The 17,479-nt window shown below is 48.6% G+C and overlaps 1 pseudogene; it reads right to left on the bottom strand.

The window, feature by feature from the left end:
• Positions 1–10,796: 10,796 nt before the first annotated feature.
• On the bottom strand, positions 10,797–16,343 carry LOC100443553 (folate receptor gamma-like; annotated as a pseudogene).
• Positions 16,344–17,479: the final 1,136 nt, after the last annotated feature.

Below are 17,479 nucleotides of genomic sequence, written 5' to 3'. Positions count from 1 at the left end.
TCTCTGGAGGAAAACCAACCAAGAAGGAAGGCACTCTAGGGCCTGCAAAGAGACCAATTCCCAGGAGATCCCAGCTTATGTCCTGTAACAGTGAGCCATACCTGAATCTTGTGACAACCTAAGAAGTGTCAACTTAAAATCACCAGATCTATATACTTGGAAATAATATTATTTCTAATGTCAGGTTGTAACCTGCAGGCTGGTAAGTGGAGCCTTTGGCTGAGACCAAAAGCAGGCAATTTGAGGGAGGAAGGGTGGGACAGGAGTTTTATGTAAAATGGGTAGGCTAGCATACACATTAATGGGTTATAGGAAAAGCTATGAATGTTCATGAAAGGGAGCCACGTGCATGTGTACTAAGCAAACATACATGTTACGTACATCTTGTGTTCACTTTGGGGTTGAGACTTAACATTAATTTTTTTATTTTTTCATTTTTATTTTCATTTATTTATTTATTTTTGAGTCGGAGACTTGCTCTGTAGCCCAAGCTGGAGTGCAGCGGCACCACCTCGGCTCACTGCAACCTCCGCCTCCCAGGTTCAAGAGATTCTCCTGCCTCAGCCTCCCGAGTAGCTGGAATTACAGGCTCCTGACACCACGCCTGGCTAATGTTTGTATTTTTAGTAGAGACGGGGTTTTACCATGTTGGCTAGGCTGGTCTCAAACTCCTGACCTCAAGTGATCCGCCTGCCTCAGCCTCCCAAAGTGCTGGGATTACAAGTGGGAGCCACAGCACCTGGCCTGTTTTTTATTTATTTTTTATTTTTTGGGCGGAGTCTCACTCTGTCACCCAGGCTGGAGTGCCGTGTCACGATCTTGGCTCACTGCAACCTCCACCTCATGGGTTCAAGTGATTCTCCTGCCTCAGCCTCCAGAGTAGCTGGGATTATAGGTGTGCACCACCACACCCAGCTATTTTTTTATATTATTTCTTAGTAGAGACGGGGTTTCACTGTGTTGGCCAGGCTTGTCTCAAATTCCTGGCCTCAAGTGATCTGCCCACCTTGGCCTCCCAAAGTGCTGGGATTATAGGTGCGAGCCACGGCACCCGGCCTATTTATATTTTTATTTAAAAATAGAGACAGAAGGCCGGGTGCAGTGGCTCATGCCTGTAATCCCAGCACTTTGGGAGGCCAAGATGGGCGGATCACCTGAGGTTAGGAGTTCGAAACCAGCCTGGCCAACATGGTGAAAACCCGTCTCTCCTAAAAATACAAAAGTTAGCTGGGCATGGTGGCGCACGCCTGTAATCCTAGCTACTATTGGGGGCTGAGGCAGGAGAATTGCTTGAGCCCAGGAGGCAGAGGTTGCAGTGAGCCAAGATCACACCACTGCACTCCAGCCTGGGCAACACAGCAAGACTCCGTCCCCCTCCCCCCCAAAAAAAGAGAGAGACAGGGTCACACTATATTGCCCAGGCTGGTCTTGAACTCCTAGGCTGAAGCAATCCTCCCACCTTGGCCTCCCAAAGTGCTAGGATTGCAGGTGTGAGCCACCATGCCCAGCCAAGACTTAACCTTAAAATGCAGACTTAGGCTGGGCGCCGTGGCTCACGCCTGTAATCCCAGCACTTTGGGAGGCCGAGGCGGGTGGATCACGAGGTCAGGAGATCAAGACCATCCTGGCTAACATGTGTTATGGTGAAACCCCGTCTCTGCTAAAAATGCAAAAAATTAGCCAGGCGTGGTGGCGGGCGCCTGTAGTCCTAGCTACTCAGGAGGCTGAGGCAGAATGGCATGAGGCTGAGGCAGAATGGCATGATCCCGGCAGGTGGAGCTTGCAGTGAGCCAAGATAGCGCCACTTCACTCCAGCCTGGGTGACAGAGCAAGACTACGTCTCAAAAAAAAAAAAAAAAAAAAAAAATGCAGACTTGGGCTGTACACATCAAAAGGCGAAACATAGGACACAAAGGCACTTTGTGTGCTGCCTCTATAAATTGGCCAGAACCAGTCCATGGTTAATAGGAATTGATCAGGAAGGAATGCTTTGTGAGCTGGTCAGCTGTCATATCAAAATCACAAAAAGAGGCCGGACCCAGTGGCTCATGCCTGTAATCCCAGCACTTTGGGAGGCTAAGGCAGGTGGATCCTTTGACCCAGGAGTTTGAGACCAGCCTGGGCAACACGGCAGAACTCCATATCCACAAAAAAATACAAAACTTAGCTAAGTTAGCTAGGCATGGTGGTGTGTGCCTGTAGTCCCAGCAACTTGGGAGACTGAGGCGGGAAGATCACTTGAACCCAGGAGGCAGAGGCTGTAGTGAGCCAAGATCATGCCATTGCACTCCAGCCTGGGTGACAGAGCCTGTCTCAAAAAAAAAGAGACCCTGTCTCCAAAAAAAACAAAAACAAGAACAAAACAAAACAAAACAAAACAAACAAACAAACAAAAAAACACACAAAAAAGAGGGACGTCTGGCCACAGCATCAGGTGGTTGAAGTTGAAATCAGCAGGATTCTTCCATCTGTTTTCCAGGACTGGTTTCTTCTTAACTCTTAGGAAAAAATTCGGTAACAGTAAGGAAGAGGGTGTACTGGGGTGTGACCAGCCTCCTGTCTAATCATAGCCAAGAAACTTAGATTTTGAAGTTTTTGTGGGGTCTCCTTGGCCAAGATGGGTTTGTTCAGTCAGTTGAGAGGGCTTTGATTTTCTTTTCTTTTCTTTTCTTTTCTTTTTTTTTGAGACGGAGTCTCTCACTCTCACCCAGGCTGGAGTGCAATGGCGCGATCTCGGCTCACTGCAACCTCTGCCTCCCGGGTTCAAGCGATTCTCCTGGCTCAGCCTCCTGAGTAGTTGGGATTACAGGCACCCACCACCACGCCTGGCTAATTTTTGTATATTTAGAAGAGACAGGGTTTCACCATGTTGGCAAACCTGGTCTTGAACTCCTGACCTCAGGTGTTCCACCTGCCTCGGCCTCCCAAAGTGTTGGGATTACAGGTGTGAGCCACTGCACCCGGCGGGTTTTCTTTTTATTCCACATTTCCTCTTTTTAGCTGAGATCTGTCACAGGCAGCATCAATGGCAAAATTTGTATCATGTCGTTGCCAAGATGGTGAGGCTACCTGCTCCAGGTCCATCCAGTCCCTTGGTGGGACCCTTGTGGCCAAGAGACTTATAGCCAGTTGAACTCTGGCCAGACAGGAATAGAGGTGGGCAGACCTCAACCCCTAAGGTCTATCAAGCAACATAAGGGCCAAAAGGTAGGGCTACCAATTTAACTTGTCTATAAGTTCTATGCATTGAGCCAGCATAATTCTAGTTTTAGCAGCAGACTTACAGCAGTTGGTTATACATATTATAGGTAATTTAAATGTTAAGAAGAAAAGGTTAATGGAGACTATTACTATAACAAGGATGTGAATGGCATCTTGAAATGGACTTCCCAGTGCGGTAGAAAGCCAACTAAATAGGTAATTGATGGGATCAGTAGTTCATACGTCTTGTAACCGTTTAGCTGGTTTGGAAATTCTTTTTTTCTTTTTCTTTTTTCTTTTTGAGATGGAGTCTCACTCTGTCGCCCAGGCTGGAGTGCAGTGGCACAATCTCAGCTCACTGCAACCTCTGCCTCCGGGTTCAAGCGATTCTCCTGCCTCAGCCTCCTGAATACAGCCTCCTGATTACAGGCGTGCGCCACCACACCTGGCTATTTTTGTATTTTTAGTGGAGACAAAGTTTCACCGTGTTGGCCAGGCTGGTCTCGAAAGCCTGACCTCAGGTGATCTGCCCCCCTTGGCCTCCCAAAGTGCTGAGGTTACAGGTGTGAGCCACCATGCCCGGCTAAAAATTATTTCTGTATGAATTTCTTTTCTTTTTTCGAGACAATCTCACTTGGCACCCAGGCTGGAATACAGTGGCGTGATCTCAACTCTCCACTCTCTGCAACCTCCCCCTCCCAGGCTCAAGCAATTATCGTGCCTCAGCCTCCTGAATAGCTGGGATTACAGGTGTGTGCCACCATGCCCAGCTTTCTTTTTTCTTTTTCTTTTTCTTTTTTGAGACAGAGTCTTGCTGTGTCTCCCAGGCTGAAGTGCAATGGCATGATCTCTGATCACTGCAACCTCCGCCTCCCAGGCTCAAGCAATCCTCCTGCCCCAGCCTCCCAAGTAGCTGAGACTACAGGCGTGTGCTACCATGTCCTGTTAATTTTTGTACTTTTTGTAGAGACGGGGTTTCCCTATGTTGCTCAGGCTGGTCTCAAACTCCTGAGCTCAAGCGATCCTCCAGCCCCAGCCTCCCAAAGTGCTGGGACTACAGGCATGAGCCACTGGGCCCAGCCCTGTATAGTTTCTACTTCACTTGAAGTGTTGATGTAAGTGCCACAGATCTTAGGGACCACCAAACAGACTCTTCCTTGTTTGGCTAAGACAAAATCTAAAGCGATTAAATTATCTATTACTACTTGAGCCAGGGAATTCAGAGACTTTGTTGGGCTGTAAGGCTTTGTGCAGTGTCTCCAGCTACCTGTCCAATAGTGGCAGATAGGTTTGAATGTGCTGGTCAAGTTTTGAATTAGACTCCTTCAGTTCTGAATTAGACTCCTTCAGTTTTGAATTAATCTCATTTAAGGAGGTTATCTGAGATTCCTGTGTTTAGAGCTCTCATAATACCACTTAAAAATGGTCTCCCATGGGAGGATTCCTTGAGTCCAGGAATTTGAGACAAGCCTGGGCAACATGGTAAAACCCTGTTTCTACAAAAAAATTAAAAATTGAAAATAAATTAGCAGGGTGTGGCAATGCGTGACTGTAGTCCCAGCTACTTTGTTGGCAAAGGTGGGAGGATGGCTTGAGCCCAGGAGGTCGAGGCTGCAGTGAGCCATGATTGTACACAACGCTCTAGTCCCCATGACAGAGTGAGACCCTGTCACACACACACACAAAAGGGCCTCCCATTGCTTCTCAGAGGTCTAGAACTCTCTCTGTTCTCATTGTGCATACTAATAAACTAATATAGTCACGTCAAACGTTCTGTCAAAACATCTCCATTTTGGCATATAAAGCTTTTAATTGTTCCAGGTTAGCTTTTTCTAGGATCCCAAATATTCACAAGACTTTTTCTCATAATTCCGAAACATGTAAGTTCCTGATGGCAGCTGGTCAGGGACTGTCTGTCCCCTTAGAACCTAGGTTCCCCATAACAGCATTTACTTAAAGATGTCCCTGCGAGTGCCACTAGAGGGCAAGCATCCTCACCAAACCTGATGGGCCGGATGAGTCAGGCTGAACTGCCCCCAACCTCCCCCACTAGAAACCGGGGACAGCAAAGATAGCCCTTGCAGGGTCTGGATGGAGAGGATCAGAGAAAAAAAATGAAATCTCTGAAATCTCAACCTAAAACCAGGAGATCTTAGATCAGGGAGAGCTTACCCACCTTCCTCCCAAAGCTGTCAGGGAGACAACTGAGCTGTCAATGGCTCCGCCAGGCACCAGTGCATTCACTCAGGCTGCGGGGAGCCTGGGCTGCTCCGTGGATCCTACTTTTGTCTTCAATTATATTGGCTTAAAATCACAAGATCTTTACATTTAGAAAGGAAAGCTTTCTTTCTTTTCTTTTTTCTTTCTTTTTTTTTTTTCAGACACAGTTTCACTCTATCGCCCAGGCTGGAGTGGAGTGGCACGATCTCCCTGCAACCTCCGCCTCCTGGGTTCAAGCGATTCTCATGCCTCAGCCTCCCGAGTAGCTGGAATTACAGGTGCCCGCACCACGCCTTGCTAATTTTTGTGTATTTAGTAGAGACAGAGTTTCACCATGTTGGCCAGGCTGGTTTCAAATTCCAGACCTCAAGCAATCCGCCCGCCTTGGCCTCCCAAAGTGCTGTGATTAAATGTGTGAGCCATCTCGCCCAGCCTAGGAGAGCTTTATTTCTTATGATGTGCAGGCTGGGAAGTGGAGTGAGGGTAGAACAAGGGTTTTATGCTAAAAGAGTTGGCTAAACATACATATTTAATAGGTTTTAGGAGAAGCTATGAATATTCATGACAGTTCCACACATGTGTACTAAGCAAACATACATATTACATATGTCCCATATTCCCTTTGGGGTGGAGACATTAAAATGCAGTTGTTACTGGGTGCAGTGGCTCGTGCCTGTAATCCCAGCACTTCGGGAGGCTGAGGCGGGTGGATCACCCGAGGTCAGGAGTTCGAGACCAGTCAGGCCAGCATGGTGAAACCCCATCTCTACTAAAAATACAAAAATTAGCCAGGCATGGTGGCAGGTGCTTGTAGTCCCAGCTACTCAGGAGGCTGAGGCAGGAGAATCCATTGAACCCAAGAGGCAGAGGTTGCACTGAGCAGAGATTGCGCTGCTGTACTCCAGCCTGGGAAACAGAGTGAGACTCCATCTCAAAAAAAAAAAAAAAAAAAAGCAGTCAAATTTGCCTCTATATGTCAAAAGAGGAAACACAGGACCCACCAAAGCACTTTGTGTGCTGCCTCTGTAAACCAGCCAGAACTGGTCCATGGTTGAGAATCATTCATCAGCCAGGAATGTTTTGTAAGCTGATCAGCTGTCATGTCAAAATCAGGAAGGGAAAGGGAGTCTGGCAGTTGGTTGAAACTGAAATCAGTGAAGGAGTCTCCTGTTCTTGGTTTTCCAGGGCTGGTTTCTGTTTAGCTCTTGGGAAAGAAGCCTGGTAATGGTTCGTGAAGAAGCAGGTGTAGTGAGGTGTGAGTGACCTATCATCACAGCCAGGAAACTTCGATTTTAAAGTTTTTCCCGGGTCTCTTTGGCCAAGATGTGTCCATTCAGTTGTTTGGAGGGCTGAGGATTTTATTTGTATTTCCTAGAGGGTTGAGTCCTCTGAAGACCTCAGCAGGTAGAGGCCTCTGGAACCCTCAGGTCTCTCCTTCTGTATACCCCAGTGCTGATGGGAGAAGGGCAGGCAGGTGTCTAGGAACACCTGAACATGGGAGCTCCTCTAGATGGAGCTCCCGCTCTCTCATCCGCTGCCCCTGGCTTGGGGGCTGCTCATGAACTGAACTTTATGGCCCCTCCACTGCAGGAGTGAGATCTGCTCCCTGAGCCAGGCCCCTGGGCCATGAGGGCTTCAGAATAATACCAGCAAATGGAAGGTAGGGTTGGAGGTCAAGTTCAGTTCCTCTGGTAAGTCCTCACCACTTGTGGAGTCTCAGAGCCCTGCTCTGAAGGATGAGGTGGTGTGCCTATCTGGAGTCTGGGTGCTAGGGCCAGCAGGGAGGGACAGTCAGGCAGTCAGCTTGAACCAGTCCAGAGAGTATCTGCCTGAACTGGAAGCTTAATACTACAAGGTTAACCATTGGCATTCCTTCTAACCCCAACCCGAAGGCTGCCCTAGGACCAGGCAGATAACAGGAAAGTGTTTGACTCACAGAGATGGAGACTCTGGGCTTCAGGAAGCAGGAGAGGGGGCCTCAGAGTGGGGAGGAGAGAACCCTGAGCTCTTCCCTGAGTGCCAGCCTATCACACATGCAATCTCACATCACTCATCTTGCCAGCTGCAGAAACTACTGATCTTGGTCTGATTCTAAGCCTGCCTTCTTTCACCTAGCAGTTGCAGGAGAGAAGCTCTGTGAGGGGCCCATAGGGCACCGTCCTAAGGAATGCAGATCCAGTGTTTCTTCTTTGGCCTTAACTGCTGCCCACTCCCCTCATAACTTCTCTCTCAGCCACCCTGGAATTCTGCTCGCACTTCTATTACCTCTAAGCCTTTGCACTTGCTGAGACCTGTCCACGGAATGCCATTCCCCATGCTCTTTTGTGTTTGGCAAACATTACTCCTTTGGAAGCCTTCCCTGACCTCTTTGGGCTTCAGCAGAATAACACCACGCTCTGTGCTTCCCTCTGTGAAAGCCTCATCTCCTTGTTCTAAGAGTCACTGGTTCTCAGAACTGTCTGTCCCCGCCAGACCTTGCAAGGAACTCAATTCCCTTCCTGTTGGCTGAGACCAGCATGGGCCAGTGGACTGGATGCTCAGAAGGACTTGTTGACTGACAGAATGGATGCAGCGATTCTTTAACTTACTGAGCACATTCTCGGTGCCAGGCACTGACCCAGACCCTGGGGATATAGCATAAAATGACACAGACACAGCCCTGCTTTGGGGAGAGTATGTTTTGTTAGGAGAAAGGCAGACAACAAACACAGTAGACAAAAATCCACACGAGGGCATACAATGATGTGATGAGAAATCAGCTGGGTGGCTTCTTTAGGTTGAGTGGTCAGAAGTCATTTTAGGTGGGAATTGTAGGTTATCATCTAAGTGGCCACAGCAGGTCAGCCTGCAGAGGATTAATGAAAAACATTTCAGGCATGCAGAGGAGTTGCTGGAGCAAAGACCCCCAACATAAGAAGTGTGACTGGAGCTCATTTATGGGGTGGTGTGGGGAAGATTTGGCTTGAGGGCTCAAAGGAGGGGCATGGTCTTCTGTGCTAATTTGAAGAAGTTTGGTTTTTACAGTTGATACCACTGGAAAGCATTGAAGGGTTGGTGAAAGAGCTGTAACATAATAAGACACGTTCCGGTTTTTACTTTTTTAAGAAAGGTCCATCAGACAGTGGAACATGTAAGTGGAAGTGTGCTGATGAATAGAGTATCTATAGTCCCCAGTCTCTCCCTACAACATATTTACTAGTTACAAAGGGGAAAGTGTAGTGGAGAAACCTGGCAGACATGATCTCAACCAAAAGATCAAAGTTAACATCACCAGGAATGGGCAAACCCCACACCACGTGCCTCCTGTTACGATGCATGGAATAACTGTGTAGGGTATTCATGCCCAAAATGCGTAACCTCAGTGAATCATGAGGAAACAGGCAAACCCAAATGGAGGAGTATTCTACCAAATAACTGGCCTGTGGCTTTCAGCAATGTCAAGATCATAAAAGAACCCCATTCCTTCCAATGCCCGTCAGTAGGTGACTGAATTCAGTGTGATGTACACATAGAATGGATCATTACCCAGTAATTTAAGATCTCAATAGGTCAACATGGAAAGATCTCAGAACAATGGCCGATGAAAACTGCACTGAGCTGCCCTTTTCCCCACCTGTAAGATGAGCAGAAAACCAAAGTTTGATGGCATATTGTGTTGACAAGGTTGTGGAGAAACAGGCACTCGCTCTGTTTTTTTTTTTTTTTTTTTGAGAAAAGGCCTCGCTCTGTCACACAGGCTGGAGTGCAGTGGCACAATCACAGCTCATTGTAGCCTCAACTTCTCAGGGCTCAAGTGATTCTCTCACCTCAGCTTCCCTGGTAGTTGGGACTATAGGCGCACACCACCATGCCCAGCTGATTTTTTTAGTTTTTTGTAGAGACGGGGTTTCACCATGTTGCCCAGGCTGATCTTGAACTCCTGGGGTCAAGAGATTCTCCTGCCTCAGCATCTCAAAGTGCTGGATCACAGGTGTGAGCCATCACACACCCAGCGGAGAAACAGGCACTCTCATGCTTTGCTGGTGGGGGAGCCACATTGATAAAATCTCCATAAAGTTGTAACTCTCAAAATTATACGTACTCTTGACCCAATAACCCTTTCTGGAATTCAAGTATAACATTCCACTAGGTACAAGATTTTTTGTTTGTTTGTTTTAAGACGGAGTTTCACTCTTGTAGCCCAGGACGGAGTGCAGTGGTATGATCCCAGCTCACTGCAAACTCTGCCTCCTGTGTTCAAGCAATTCTCCTGCCTCAGCCTCCTGAGTAGCTGGGATTACTGGCATGTGCCATCACACCTGGCTAATTTTTGTATTTTTAGTAGAGATGGGGTTTCACCATGTTGGCTAGGCTGGTCTTAAATTCCTGACCTCAGGTGATCCACCCGCCTCGGCCTCCCAAGTGCTGGGATTGCAGTCATGAGCTACTGAGCTCAAGGTGCTCAGTGTTACAATCTTGTAACAGCTGGTACAAGACTGTTAATTGCAGCATTACTTGTCATTTATTAAAAGGTAGGTCAGGCCAGGCTCAGTGTCTCATGCCTGTAATCCCAGCACTTTTGGAGGCCAAGGCGGGCGGATCACCTGAGGTCAGGATCACCATGGCCAACATGGTGAAACCCCGTCTCTACTAAAAATACAAAAATTAGCCGGGCGTGGTGGTGTGTGCCTGTAATCCCAGCTACCCAGGAGGCTGAGGCAGGAGAATCGCTGGAACATGGGAGGCAGAGGCTGCAGTGAGCCGAGATCGCGCCACTGCACTCCAGCCTGGGTGATAGAGCAAGACTCCGTCTCAAAAAGAAAAAAAAAAAAAGTAGGTCAGGCACAGTGACCTACCGCAATAATTCCAGCACATTGGGAGGCCAAGGAATGAAGATCTCTGGGGCCCAGGAGTTCAAGACTAGCCTGGGCAACATAGCAAGACCCTAGTCTCAAACAAATACAAACCAGGCAGGTGTTTATCATTGAGACCCTCCTCTCCAACCAGTATCTCCTCCTAGCCCCCATCTAGTAAGGGAAGGGGAAATAAACTGTCTTCCCCACCTGAAGCCCAATAACTCATCTCCTGTTTCTGCCCATCTTCCCTCCACCTGTGCTTTTGTCCGTGTATAGTGTGGGGGTAATGAGCTTTGTGTGAGCGGGAGGGTCTCAGGAGAACCAGACTAAGGGATAGATACCTAGATTCTGGCTCAACCTCCACAGCCAACTTCCCAGTGAATGTCAAGCCAGTTCCAGCCGATTCAGAGCCTATCAATAGGAAAGATGAAGCAATGTGTCACTCCAACCCACTCATCCCCAGATTACAAGACACAAAACACACGTGGATTTGTCTATTAGGATAGGTTGTCAGAAGAACCCCAGGGGACCCTTCTTGGATCAGGAACCAATGTCCACGGCCCCAGTCCCATGGGACGGGGCCCCAGCATTCATGGCCGCAGCATAGAACTTGGCCACCTCCTCTTTGGGGTTGCCCTGGGCTGAGTCAAACCACATCTGGATGCAGCAGCCGCTCCCTCGGCTGTAGTTGTAGTTGCTGACCTTGAAGGAGTGGCTCCAGAGGCCTTCACAAAGGGCAGCTGGAGTGGGGAAGTAGGGCTCAAATGTGCGGCAGAGGGCCCCAGCTGGACACTCATTAATCCCTGAGGGAGGAGAACATAAGACCCTTAGCTTCTGGGCCAGACTGCACCCCTCCCAACCCCAAAGCCCCACTCCCACTCCTCATCTCATCTCCTCTGGCCCTCACCTGAGGTCCAATTCCAGCCTTTGTGCCAGTTGCTTTTGCAGGTGTAGGAGGTGCGACAGTCCTCCCACTAGCACTCACAGTCCTCTTTGCACAGGGGCATGTTCAGGATGCGCTCTTTGCGCCAGCTCTGGTTGACCTGAGTAGGGAGGAGATGGAACGCTCCTGTCAGCCACGTATCTCAGCAGCTTTATCCTTGAAGTAGACCAGAGCTGTGGGAGGGGGCAGGGTGTCCACCACCCTCAGACCCGAATTCCTGGACCAAGCCCTCTCTGCAAGTGGCTGGCAGGCTATGCCCTCTGCTGAGGTTAATGTTTTCTGTTGGTTTTTTTTTGCTTTGTTTTTTTGTTTTATTTTTGAGACAAAGTCTCGTGCTGTTGCCCAGGCTGGAGTGCAGTGGCACAACCTCCACCTCCCAGGTTCAAGTGATTCTCCTGCCTCAGCCTCCTGAGTAGCTGGGATTACAGGCGCCCACCACCACGCCCGGCTAATTTTTGTATTCTAGTAGAGACAGGGTTTTGTCATGTTGGCCAGGCTGGTCTCAAACTCCTGACCTCAGGTAATCCACCTGCTTTGGCCTCCCAAAGTTCTGAGATTACAGGCATGAGCCAATGCACCCAGATATGAGGTTCATGTTTGTGGGAATGGCACTCATACCTGCCAGATCCAGGGCCCCAGGTTGGGTGAGCACTCAGAGACAGGTGTCCTGGATAAAGTGGCACTTGCAGGCAGGCTCCGTCTTACCACAGTGATCCCAGTTAAAGTTGTACAGGCGGGAGGTGTCCTTGTGCAGCTCCTGGCTGGTGTTGGTCGTGCAGCAGGCATTCTTCTTCTAGGGACTGCACTGGGTGGGGAAGACACAGGACTAAGTCCCTCCCCACCACAGCCATCTCCCCCATATTCTGGTTCCTCTGCCCCAGGTACGTCATCCAGAGGAACACTTCCTAGGGAGGGCCCTTGAGGAGTCCCCACCTGGGAACACAGGCAATTACAATATTGGTGCATTTTTCCCTTATTTATGTATTTATTTATTCGAGACAGGTCTCTCTCTGTTGCACATGCTGGAGTGCTGTGGTGCAATTATAGCTCACTGTAGCCTCAACATCCTGTGCTCAAGCAATCCTCCCACCTCAGCCTTCTGAGTAGCTGGGATTCAGGCCCATGCCACCACACCTGGCTGTTTTAAAAATCTTTTTGTAGAGACAAATGGGATCTAATTAAACTAAAGAGCTTCTGCACAGCAAAAGAAACTACCATCAGAGTGAACAGGCAACCTACAGAATGGGAGAAAATTTTTGCAATCTGCCCATCTGACAAAGGGCTAAAATCCAGAATCTACAAAGAACTTAAACAAATTTACAAGAAAAAAATCAAACAACCCCATCAAAAAGTGGGCAAAGGAAATGAACAGACACTTCTCAAAAGAAGACATTTATGCAGCCAACAGACACATGAAAAAATGCTCATCATCACTGGCCACCAGAGAAATACAAATCAAAACCTCAATGGGATACCATCTCACACCAGTCAGAATGGCAATCATTAAAAAGTCAGCAAAAAACAGGTGCTGGAGAGGATGTGGAGAAATAGGAACACTTTTACACTGTTGGTGGGACTGTAAACTAGTTCAACCATTGTGGAAGACAGTGTGGCGATTCCTCAAGGATCTAGAACTAGAAACACCATTTGACCCAGCCATTCCATTACTGGGTATATACCCAAAGGATTATAAATCATGCTGCTATAAAGGCATATGCACATGTATGTTTATTGCGGCACTATTCACAATAGCAAAGACTTTGAACCAACCCAAATGTCCATCAGTGATAGGCTGGATTAAGAAAATGTGGCACATATACACTATGGAATATATGCAGCCATAAAAAAGGATGAGTTCATGTCCTTTGTAGGGACATGGATGAAGCTGGAAACCATCATTCTGAGCAAACTATCACAAGGACAGAAAACCAAACACCGCATGTTCTCACTCATAGGTGGGAATTGAACAATGAGGACACTTGGACACAAGGTGGGGAACATCACACATCGGGACTGGTCGTGGGGTGGGGAGAGCGGGGAGGGATAAAATTAGGAGAAATACCTAATGTAAATGACGAGTTAATGGGTGCAGCACACCAGTATGGTACATGTATACATATATAACAAACCTGCATGTTGTGCACATGTACCCTAGAACTTAAAGTATTAAAACAAACAAAAAAAAAAGATGAGGTCTCACTATGGTTCCCAGGCTAGTCACAAACTCCTGGGCTCAAGCAATCCTCTCATCTCAGCTTCCCAAAGTGCTAAGATTACAGATGTGAGCTATCATGCCTGGCCAATATTGGCTTTTAATGGAGCATAATAGAGGGGAGCCACTATCTGGGAGAGTAATTATTGTTTGTACAGCTCTTAATGGTTGAAAAAGTTATTTCATGTTATTCAGCTTATTTATATTATTCATTTTGCATCCAGCCAATATTAACTGAGTGCTTATTAGACATCAGGCACTGTGGTAGGTCCTAGGAACACCCCAGTGAACAAAGCAAGTAACATCTCTAGCCTCATGGAGGGTATAGTTTTAATGGGTGGATGGGCTATGTGTACAGGGAAGATAACACTCAGGCATAGAAAACCATAGGTGCAAAGTCCCTGAGGCTTTTGCACTTTATCCTCTTAACAATCCAGTATGAATCCTTAAACTCATTTTTACAGCGTTTCAGTAAGCTACACCTGTGGTATATAGTAGGGTTAAGATTTAACTCAGGACAGGGAGGAGAGGAACCTGGCCCAGGTTGTGGGGGAGGGTGGAGGTCAAGGGGCTGGCCTGGCTCTCCCAGGGTCTGGAAGTCCAGGCCAGGCAAGGAGACTCCAAATAGATCCTGAGAGTGGTGGGGGAACAGAGGAGCTGTAGCCTGCATGTGGGCCTGAACCTGGACTTGACTAAATGTGGGAAAGGCCATCCTAGAAAGGTAAATTCAATGCAGGCAAGACAAGCAGAAATGGTGGAGGTTTTTCTTTGGAAATCACTCTAGGCCAGAACGCAGAAAACCTGAGAAATCATGAGTCAATTGCATAAAATTTCTGGGATGAACTCTTGCACCTAGGGTCAAGTGATGGCAGAGGCGTGACAGGTCTGAGCACCCAGGAAAAACAGTAAGGAAATCCATGGGAGTGGAGCCAGATCTACCCATCTCCCACACCCTGGCCCACGCCCAGTGCCAGCTGACACAGAACATGCTTCCCCACCGGCCTGACTTCACATTTGCTTTTCCTTGGATGTCCCAACTCTCGGTCTTCCTGCAAGATCCCTTGCACATCATGGGTCTTGGGGTTTGGCAGACATGGGTCTTACCTGTCAGGGTCAGGGGTTTCTGCCTCTGAAAGAGTTACTGAATATAATGAAAAGTACTCCCTGGCTATAGAAGTGGCTCAACAAATATCATCACTCTCATATAGCTCATGGCCCTGAGAATGATAATCATCTGTATCTCTCAAAGTCTACATCTGCACCATTTCTTGGCAAAGAGTAGGTGCTTTAGAAGGTTCTGAAAAGCAAAAGAAGTGGTGGGCACAGAATTTCCATTTCAGTTTTGGAGAATGAAAGAGGTAGGAGATGGATAGTGGTGACAGTTGCACAACCACATGAGCATACCTTTTTTTTTTTTGACAGAGTTTTGCTCTTGTTGCCTAGGCTGGAGTGCAATGGCATGATCTCGGCTCACTGCAACCTCTGCCTCCCAGGTTCAAGCAATTCTCCCGTCTCAGCCTCCCGAGTAGCTGGGATTACAGGCATGTGCCACCACGCCAGTCTAATTTTTTTTTTTTTTAATTTTTAGTAGAGACAGGGTTTCTGCATGTTGGTCAGGCTGGTCTCAAACTCCTGGCCTCAGGTGATCCGCCCACCTCAGCCTCCCAAAGTGCTGGGATTACAGGCATGAGCCACCACACCCGGCATACATGAGCATACTTAATGCCACTGAATCATACAATTAAAAATGGCTAAAATGGAGAACTTATTTTATTTATTTATTTTAAATTTTACCCTGATTTTAAAATAAGCAAATGCAACGTTGGGAATGACTCAGATGTCATGGGGCTTCCAGGCTGTCCTCCCTTTGCTTTAGCCCTCGGAGCCTGTCCATGTCACAGTCTCTCCCTGGGCACATCCCCACCCTCTGGGAATGTGCACCCTTCTAGGGAGCAGACCAGGAGACCAGAGAAAGGAAATATGGACACTCTCCTGAGCTTGGAATTCAAATTGGAGCTCATACTCCCTGAGCTGCCTCACTGGCTTTACCTGTGGCATGGGGGCCCTAACTTCCCCTCCCCTTCCTTGTAGGCAGTGGCACCGCTGGCTCTGGCCACACTGGACCCGCCATTGCTCGTGGCATCACCCTCTGACCTGTGTGCATGCTGTCCTCTGCCAGGCTGCCCTTTCTGCTTTTTCCTCCTGGAAAATTCTTACTCATCTTCCCAGGCCAAGGCCAATGGCCTCTTGACTGGGAAGTCTTCCCAGCATATCATATTGGTTGCTGTCTCTTCAGTACCTAATAGGGGTGGAAACCTGGCCTGTTTGTACATGTAGGCTGCACCATGACTATGACGGGCCCAGCTCCTCTTCTACTGTGTCATTGAGCTCTGTGGGCTGGCACATAATTAAGGCTGGGAAAGGTTGGCCAATCCCTCTCCTCAGTTCCCACTTTCACCTGCGCCCTCTCTGGGCCTATTTCCTCATTTGCATAAGTAGAGACCACCACGCACCCACCCTGCCCTTTGGGCATATTCACTACCATGGCATGAGTGAAAGCACGTGGCTCATAGGCTCATAGTGGGTGTTAGGTATGTGGTTCCTTTATTATTGTAGATTTGGTGTCCTCCCAGGGGAGGCCCTCCAGGATCACGGCAGTCATCCTCTGCCTTCATCACCTTCCACAGCTGACTTCTCCACCCCACTAAATTTTCTCTGTCAAAGGCAGCTCTCTCCTCTGCCGCAGACTCCACTTTATCCTCACCTGGCCATACAGCTCGTCCTTGGGGCTGGGCTGCGTCTTGTGGTGCTTGGCATTCATGCAGACATTGAGCAGATCCGTCCTGGCCCATGCACTCCTGGGCTGGGCACTCCCCACAGCAGTCACCAAAGCCAGAAGCAGCAGCTGCATCATCTGTCAGCCCATGTCCATCTATTCCTGCCAGACAGCCGCAGTCAGAGGTGGACAAGTCCTGAGGGAGGGGCAGCAGCCACGAGATTGTGTACTGTCTCCCTCCCAGATCCAGATCTCTGCCCTCCCCACCCTGCATCCCCCACAGGGCAGCTGAGCCAAGAAATGAGGATCGTGTAGAAGTGAAAGGGAGCCCTTCCCCTACCTGGAGGCAGGACCCTCCTCCTGCTTCCCACCAACAGTGCTCTAGGTTCAGGCTCTGACACCAGCTTGCTCTGTGATCATGGAGGGAGCCACCGCCCTTGTGGACTTCCCCTCTTGGATTTCTCCAGTATTTTATGCAATTCCTCTCAAATTTGCACAAGGAGGAACCACAGGTGGTGGCCTGCTGATGCAGGAGTGAGACTCTAGACAGCCTCAGGCTTCTGCTTCCTCAGCCTGTCCTCCTACCCCAGGGCAGCTGAGGTTTAGATGTCCAGGGAAGCTGAGATGGGGACAGCAAAGGCCATGGAGCTGTCAGCTATTGTTCATGGTCCCGGAGCAGATGCTGCGGGAGGCAAGGGGGTGGGGGCAATTGCACCTCACCCTTCACCCCTCCTGGGTCTTGGGAAATTACCTAGGCAGAGGCAGGCTCAAAGTTGGGGGAGGCCAACAGGTCAGCAGCAAATGGAGGAGGGGGCTGAGCAAGAACAGTGGGCCGTCAGGCCATGGAGGCAAAGACAGCAGACAGCCCAGCCTCCCAGGAGATGAGGAGGCGCTATCTCGCCTCCTACCTCTCATCCCCACTTTTCCCTCTGTCCTGTTGCAGGGCCTTACCTCCATCCTCAGCCCACCTGGGAAAGTGGAGTCTCTCCCACCTCCCCACCTACTTTATAACCCCATCCTACCTGCTTGGTTAGACCCTCTGTTAGGGAAGGTGCACAAGACTTTGTCTAGGAGACAGCTCAATTGTTTTTCAATAAGGACCCAGTTAAATTATGGTACATCTACCCAGTGGAATTTAATGTGGTAACAAAGAAAGAGGAAGCTCCTGATGTACAAATATGGAAAAGTCTCCACGTGCATTGTGAAGTGGAAAAAGGAAGGTGCCAAAGAATGCTATGTAAAAAAAAATTCTGTGTAAGGCTGGGCGCAGTGGCTCATGCCTGTAATCCCAG

This window comes from Pongo abelii, chromosome 9, assembly GCF_028885655.2.
Source record: "Pongo abelii isolate AG06213 chromosome 9, NHGRI_mPonAbe1-v2.0_pri, whole genome shotgun sequence".
Classification (NCBI taxonomy): Eukaryota; Metazoa; Chordata; class Mammalia; order Primates; family Hominidae; genus Pongo; species Pongo abelii.
Note: the sequence above shows the minus strand (reverse complement) of the source record. Positions and strands in the feature narration are given on the sequence as shown.